The 8,709-nt window shown below is 29.9% G+C and overlaps 2 long non-coding RNA genes across 2 annotated transcripts; both read left to right on the top strand.

The window, feature by feature from the left end:
* LOC105851179 (uncharacterized) lies at nucleotides 1-3,788 on the top strand. The gene is made up of 3 exons (XR_012163087.1): nucleotides 1-63; nucleotides 2,693-2,799; nucleotides 3,619-3,788. It is a non-coding gene; the product is annotated as an uncharacterized lncRNA (long non-coding RNA).
* Nucleotides 3,789-3,898: 110 nt separating this feature from the next.
* Nucleotides 3,899-4,993, top strand: LOC105853040 (uncharacterized). Its single transcript, XR_001144932.3, has 2 exons — nucleotides 3,899-4,043; nucleotides 4,680-4,993. It is a non-coding gene; the product is annotated as an uncharacterized lncRNA (long non-coding RNA).
* The last annotated feature ends 3,716 nt before the right edge of the window (nucleotides 4,994-8,709 follow it).

Below are 8,709 nucleotides of genomic sequence, written 5' to 3'. Positions count from 1 at the left end.
AAGAGCAAAAGAAGTTCAACCCTATCTTGCTTGCAACTTCCCATTATTCTATGTAACAGAAAGGTATGTTGTCATGATCAATATACCCTTTTGTACTTTTTCTTAAAACTTATGCGTAAAGCTCTGATAATTGTTTTTCTGTCTATCTCTTTGCTTTTTCTTTTCTTCTCTCTTTATTTTTATTGATTCATTGCATCTGACTTTTTGTCGTTGGGGATTCATATAAGCAATTAAATTGCAATTCTCAACAGGTATGGTCTGCATAATTCCCTAAATTCAATTTTCAAAATAGTTGATGATTAACAAAGTATATGTTTTTCTCGCTTGGTAACATTGTTTTTCTCCCTGTGTCATTGGTATACAATTAATAAGTAACTTCTAATAGGAATGTTGTTGGGTAAAACCAACTAAACCGGTAAAATCAACCTGTATCGACCCAGAAAAATGGTTTGGGTTGGGTGGTTGAGTGAATTTGATTTTCAAACCAAAGAAACCAGTCACTTAAATTGGGTACTAGGTAAAATTGGAACCGGCACGGGTAAAACCGATCGACCTAGTTTCTCCAATTTTTTTGTTGTTGTAATTTTTACTTTTTTTTTAAATCTTAGATTTTAAAAGGTTTGACCCATGATGAATCGACTATTTTTTGGTTAATTTAGGATCTTGCACTTTGATTATTTTGATGTTCACAAATATTTTATGTTATTTTAGGCCCCTACTACTTTGGTTATTTTCATGCGTGCAAGTATTTTATGATGAAATTTATAACTTTAATAATTATTGTATGTGTATATATTTAATGCTAAAAGCCTAAAACAATAGTGAAAATAGGTTATATTATGTATTTGGAAAAAATATGGTAAGGTAGTTTTTTTTTTTTTTTGCTAAGAATGTGATTTGAAAAAAGATTTAAAAATAAAAAAAATTTGGGTTTACCAGGACCAAACCCAACCCATACCGAAAATAAGTGGTTTGAGCCAAACCGACCTAATGTTGTAAATGACTTTTTATTTTTCAGACCCAAACAGGGATCCCCTACACGGTTTGGGTACTGATTTTGACCAAACCCGGCCCAAACAGACCCATGTATAGCCCTAACTTCTAATGCTGTTGAGATGACAATTAAGATGGAGATGGAAGTTGCATTGCATTATGTAAGAAGATACAATCTCCAGTTTTTTTTTTTTTGTGAAATACAATCTCCAAATTGACACAGTTGCGTAATGGTTGTGCAAGTTGAAAACTAAAGTTTACTGAAAACAAACCCAAAGAAAGGATTCACAACAATTAGATAGGTTTCTTTTCTAGTTACTAAAACCCTTCACTTCTGTCTTCACCGTGAAGTTGCAGTTTTGCAATGAGAGGAAGAAATATATTGAACGGTGAAGATACAAATTGCTTTAAATCCTAAACATTTTATTATGCAAGAGTCCTCTGGATTCGAAGTAGAATACTGCATAGGACTCTTCTATGTTGTGCTGAAATTTGACTTTTTCTTTATTAATTTAGACAAGGATCCAACCCTAGACCACTTTTAGTAGAAGCTTTGGTACTGTACAAGGGAACAACTATCCTAAATTATTAGGTGATGGCATAAGATTGGTTTTATATCTCTGAAAATATCAACTGAAATAATTAGAAAAGCTTCATTGTATCAACGAACAAACATGGATATTTACAATCAATCAAAACATCAAACAGCGTGTCTCGCAATATTGGAAATTTTACAGTAAATTAACAAGTAGTTACTTGTTTATAGTTTACTCCTATCTTACGTAATACTCCCTCTGGTCTCAAACATAAGCAAAAGTAGATCAAAGAAAATGGAAGTATCTAACCTAAATTTTGAACCAGATACATCAACTTTCTTTAAACATACTTTTGCTTATATTAAAGACCAGAGTAGTATGTATTTTTTATCATAAATGTCCCCAATTAAATACTAAAAATTTGAAAGAACTACTCATTTTATGTTTACTTGATGATTTGTACATAGTTTACACATTACAGGCTTATGCTATTTTAGGAGTATAGTTGAGAAAAATGTCTCAGTGAAGGAGAATGAAGTAGTAAATCTGTATAGAAATATTCTCCCGACAATAATATACTATTTACAGTAACACCCAACACTCCCTCTCATACTAGTGAGTAGATATCTATTATTCCAAACCCAACACTCCCTCTCAGACTAGTGAGTAGATATCTATTATTCCAAACTTGCGAATAAGATCCTCAAATCACTTTGTAGGTAGTGCCATAGTTAATATGTGATACATCTGTCAACTGGTGTTTTGAAGAAGCATATGCTGTGGTTATTACTTATTAGTTCAACTTTCATTTTGTCTTTGATTAGTCTCAGTAGTCTCTATGTCTTATCATTGGTGGTGAAGCTCAGTTTTGAATAAATTTCAAAGAAACATTTGACCCAAAGGCTTATTGCTGTCAAGTGTTAAAGTAGGACGAAGAACAGTGCTTATAACTTTAGCGATTGGATGCTTTTCATGAATGAAAACCTGGTTGTTAGATACCTAAAGTACATACTTTGTTGCAATCAATCTAAGCAGTAAACACTAGCTGTACTAAAGTATATTAATTAATTTGAACAATTTATCACTTAATCATCTTGCATAAATTCAACGTCTCAGAAACAATTTAACGTCTCAAATATAATGGTATCTGTTCTTTTCTTCAGCTCAAAACAATCAAATTCTTGTATGGCTGTGCTGTTGGAGCCTCAATACTAAAAGTTGACTGGCTAACTGATTGTCTTGCAACTGGAACTATTTTGCCACCTGAAAAGTAAGTTGTGTTCTCGCTTCTCAATAAATTGACATTTTCTTTCTTACAACTTGTGTACCGTGCTTTTTCAATGTAGAATCATAGTTCATTGTGAAACAAAGATTAATCCAAAATAGTATTTTTACAATTTGGATCATAATTTGAAATTATTTTGATATTCCTAGCCAATGGTATTTATTACACATAGAGGTTATGAGAAAATGATAGAAAATGTGAGAAATCCAAAGAGCTTGGAGAGGAAATTGTTTATTTTAAGGGGTCCAAATTAAAAAGTGTATACAGTTATAGACTTATAAACATATCCATGGATCACAGATGACCTCTCTTGATGGGGAACTTCCATTTCCGAGCCTCCTTCATTGTTCTCATTTGGCTTTTTTTTTTCTTGTTCAAAGCGATAACTTATCTTCTCTCCCATTGTTTTATTTTCCTTTGTCTGTAATAGATTGTCTTTGACCACACCTGTTGGACATTCATTGGTTGAAATTGCATTAACTTGTTATGTGTGCATATACAATTAGCGAGTCTCTAAATATACACTTTCGAAGTTTGACTTCTTTGCAATCATTCTCATTTTGTTGTTTAAGTTAATAGTGTATACTACTTTGTTTCTAATCAAACCTCGTCTAATGTTATTTTACAATGGCTTAGCTGATGCAAAGGATTGGTTTTTGTTAATGCATATATTTTCTGTTACCTTGTTTCTTCAATCTATATGGAAGTATAACATCTTTTCATCATATTTTAGTGATACTTGTCATCAAGCAGATCTTCAAATCCCCTTTCATTTGTTTCATGATTCTGGTTTCTTTATCTTAGATACATGATTCTTCCAAATCGAAATGACATGAAGTGGACAAGAATTGGAATGGCAGTTCATCACAGAATCCAAAATCATATTTTTGATAGAGTAGGCATTATGCTTCACGGGAAGCACAGTTTCTGCACTAAATTCGCATGTATCATCAAGGTAAGATATTTTTTTCATCCTTTGTTTTTGTTAGAATATTAGAAAATATCTTATAATATCTTTTATATTATATCAGAGTATCTTGAGTTATTTTCTATGATTAATTTATAATCATAGAGAATCTGGAGATGGACGGGCGTTCAAAACTCTTCAATGGTTAGTTCGGAGCATCGATGAAGAAAGGAGTTTGGTGGGAGCCATTGTAGTTGAAGAGAAGGCTTCGATATCACGTCACCTGAAGTCCTGTGCTTTGGAGCTGGATATTCCTATTGTGGTAAGCAGTGCTTTCATATTTTAAATTTTAGAGCATATCCGAAGAAACTCTAAGGAAACTATTTTGGGTTGCATACCTAGTATCAAATAGATTTAAACATCGCATTAATATTTTGCTCAAATGGTAGAAACTTTCAAGCAATTCCCAAAAGCTCACTTCTATAATTTTTTTATTGGAAAAAGCTAAATATTACGACATATCATTTTACAAAAAACAATAAAGACAATACAATTGTTGGATTGAATTTTGCTTTTAATCATTTTTTACTTTTATTTAAATTCTAAAAATACAAAAGCAACAACATAGTATATTCGGAGCTAGTTGTATGTTAGTTCCTTCGTACTATAATAACAAATCTCTTTTTTCTTTCCCCTCAACCATTAAACCACTACCAAGTGCAACTACAATACCTCAACCTGATTTTTATGTGTATATTTAAGGTATCTACAAAAAATTTATGGAACCAACTTGCAAGTATAGTCAGGGGCAAAAGTTACTTTCACTTCAATAAAATTAGTTCTCTTCTCTTGATAGTTTCCAGAATTCCAGTATTCGTGTGTATCAACAGATATTATGATTCTTCTCTATACGTGATTGTGTGTTTATTTCTGAAGTCCATTGATTTTTTTTTTGCAGCCTTCTAGCTGGATCATTAAAAGCTTATATTTAGGAAAGTTACTTCCTTTCACGGAAGAAAATAATACGTTTTCACTGCCATTTGTTCAGATCCCTGAAGTTCGAAATTCCGTTGATGAGTGAAGAAATATAAATTTTTTCAGCCGTCAATGTACCTATGAATTGTAAACATTATTTAGTCCATCATGACTGCATATTATGTATGATTAGATATAGGCATGTACATTGCCAACTGGATAATTGATTTTTTATTTATTTAAAGTGTACAAATGATATTCAGTTCATATCATGTTTAGATAAAATGTTTATCATCATTTTTGGTTTATATCAAATCAAATCTAATAACAAATAACGAAAACCGATCAATTGTGAAGTTTAATGAGTTATGTGGTAATCTTATTCATAAAGGTATGATTTTGACTAATAAATTCAATAAATATTATGTTGCAAGCATCAATTATCCAATTGCCAAAATAATATATAGAACATCACTAAGCCAAGAAGATTAAGCCACCAAGCATGAATCTAAATTCAGACCAACTAATTTTCAAAATTTTAATTCATTGAGAAATGACTCAGTTGACATTAGGAACTAAAAGGACTACTAGAAGTAAGTTTTTGAGATATTTAAATAATTTATTTTCATGTTTTTGTCTTAAATCATTTTTCTTCTTGTTGTTGTCTGATGGGACCCAAACTTGGACTGCTTTATCTATCACAATGAGCAAAATTGTTCGAAAACTATTTTTCTCACTCACAACTCTTCTTAAAAGCTCATAAGTTTTGTCCAGATTGAAAGTTGTATTTTATACGTCTGTTGTGATCAATCTAGACATATATTTTTGTGTATTTGAAAACTTCAGAGGTAGGAGAAGAAATACCCAAATTATTGTGTCCTGCCAAATGCTTGTATTGCCACATGAGAAAAGGGTCAAGTTTGGGTTTTTAATTTAACATGTCATTATCGTTTAACTCAAGTCATATATACATCTAAGAATAAGTTAAGGTAAAAGATGCAAAACGTTAACTAGATTCCAAAATAAGCAATGGAAAGGGAGAAAGGAGAGATAATGTGACCCTAATTGGTGATGTGGTGCATGTGTGGCATTTAAGGTACCAACTGCCAAGTAAGTTTGTTTAACATGTTGACAGTAGCGATCGATGTGACATAAAACATATTTGTAGAGTTTATTTTTTAATATTTCCTTTTTTGAAGGTTATTATGCATTACTCTTTCGAGAACTAAAATAATGAGTTATTCGTAAAATAATTTTTAATTGTTTGTTTTATTTAACAAAAGGTTTTATTTCTAAACATCACATACTTTGATTTGTATTGTTGTTGTCCAAAAACATGCAAACTCTATTTTGTACAACCAAAGCTTTGTGTTGTGTAAAATATACAATAAAAAATGTGAAAGATGTTTTTTCTATTCTAAGTCTTCTGAAAAATCTTCAAATTTTATTTTTATTGACTACTAGACTTAAAAAATCTTCAAATTTTATTTTTATTGACTAATTCAAAGATGTATTTTATATGTTTGAATTAATCAGTTAAAAAATATATTTTTATATATTTAAGAGCACTAAATAGTAAAAGAAGAAACACCCAAAAAATATTTTGCAATTCGTCCAAAGACTCACCCAAAATTAATGGGTGAACCACCAACGTGCATTCCATTTTTAAAAACTAGTGGTAGAAGAAAACATGTGTAATGAAAAAGCAAAAAATGATTGATTACTTTTACCTTTTTTTTCTTCATTCACACCATAACACGAGCATTTAATTTAGTTTGTGAAAATATTTTTTATAGTCAATTTTAAAATGTGTTTTATTTTAAATAAAAGATTCTTGAAGTGAATTATTATTACACCGAGATTATGAAATGCTAGTTAATGAAGAGACATTTATTCAAATAATATTTAACAATTTTTATTATTTAAAAAAAAAAACAGACAATTGTGCATTTCAAAAGTATCTTATCTCTTTAATAAGTAAATTAACAAAAATTTAAAAACACGAAAATTGAAAATATTCTCTGGTGAAAACGAACCTATGTTTCTTTTTTATTAATATATATTTGCTATTTCTCTTCTCGACAAATTCTAAGGTGGATCAGACCACCTTAGTAAGTGGTCCCTCGTGGATTAGTGTTTAAAATTCATTTAAAACTCTAGGGACGATCAATGAAATTTCTCAGAAGTATAAATTAACGAATCTCTCTTTTTTATAAAGTGGTCCACCGTAGTATTCGCCATCTCTTCAATCAAAGTAGAGAAGTTTGATAATTTATCTCCTAACTTCTGAATTTACCTAATTCAGACAATTGTTCATTTCAAAAGTATCTTATCTCTTTAATAAGTAAATTAACAAAAATTGAACATATTCTCTGGTGAAAACGAACTTATGTTTCTTTTTTACTAATATATATTTGCTATTTCTCTTCTCGACAAATTCTAAGGTGGATCAGACCACCTTAGTAAGTGGTCCCTCGTGGATTAGTGTTTAAAATTCATTTAAAACTCTAGGGACAATCAACGAAATTTCTCAAAAGTATAAATTGACGAACTCACTTTTTTATAAAGTGATCCACCGTAGTATTCACCTTCTCTTCAATCAAAGTAGAGAAGTTTGATAATTTCTCTCCCAACTTCTAACTTTACCTAATTCAAACATACCAATTACAATTAGATACAATCATTTTATTTGTCAAATGTGGGGAAATAGAAAATTCCGATTTCTAATTCAAGTCATACTAACAAATACAATTTAAATAACATAGAAAAAATGACAAGGATAAGAATGCATAAAGATTATGATTGCCAAAATAAAGTAGCAAAGAGATAAACTACATCATGGATATGGATATAGCCTTAACACTGACATGATAAAGGTTCCCTACATTAAACGTGTCGACCAGCTCACTGATATAATGATCCGTGCAATTCTTGGCGAACTTTTCTTTTTTGTTCTTGTTCACCCAAAATCTCAAGGACGACTTTATTGATCATAGTGCGATATCTATGCACTAATTTGGGTGAAAGTTAACGTGTGAGTATATATATGAGCGAATTCTATGGATAGTGATTTACCTTAGATTCGTGTTTAACAATTGTTAGGTTCAAATGTAAGTTGTTAATTTTTATATTGATTAAGAATGATTTAAATCTTAGATATATAAGAGTGATGATCCATATACCTAATGTCTTGAAATTTTGTGTTAAGATGTGATGTGAAAATCTCCAGAGCCTTTGATCTATTGTTTCTCCCACATGCCCGAACTTCCAAATAAAAATCACTCAAAATTTGAAAGACCGTCAATGACACTCTTCAAAAATATATATATTAATGTTTATCTTTATGATTGAGATGGTTACAAGATTAGGGTTAGTCCGCCAACTGTAGCATCCTTCAGTTATTTACCAATAAATTCCTACTTATTTTATATTATTTTTCTACAACCAATAATAAATAAGATAAGAACATAAAATAATTATCGCTCTTAAAATATAATTTTATTAAACAATATCGATTGCATGTCAACAAATTTAATATAATTATTGACTTTTTTAATTTTTTAATTCTCATAATTTACTAAATGACATCATATATTTAGTGAGGGAGGTAGTACTTCCTCTATCCCAAAATATAAACACTTAGTGTATATTTGACTCTTTTTTTTTTATAAAAAATAATGTAATTAATGTGTTTATTTTATATATAAATGTAATTAAAATATCATTTGTATTAATATATATTAATTTTAACTTTTCATATTCTAAAATAGTTAGTGGTATTAATTAGTAATTTAAAATAGAATTTATATTTAATGACAACCTTTTTATTACTTATATTTAAGAACACAAACAGTAATTGATATCTTGAGAAAGTTCACATCGACACAACTGATTCTTGTTGAAAATAAACAAAATAAGGTTTATATCAATTAACCTTTACATGTGGTCCTAGAGTTGTAGGGAACAACATCTGAGACCCTTTTATTGTGAAAAGTACATATCATTACCACGTT

This window comes from Cicer arietinum, chromosome 5 (genome assembly GCF_000331145.2).
Source record: "Cicer arietinum cultivar CDC Frontier isolate Library 1 chromosome 5, Cicar.CDCFrontier_v2.0, whole genome shotgun sequence".
Classification (NCBI taxonomy): Eukaryota; Viridiplantae; Streptophyta; class Magnoliopsida; order Fabales; family Fabaceae; genus Cicer; species Cicer arietinum.
The sequence above is the reverse complement of the archived record's forward strand: the minus strand, read 5'-3'. Positions and strand labels throughout refer to the sequence as shown.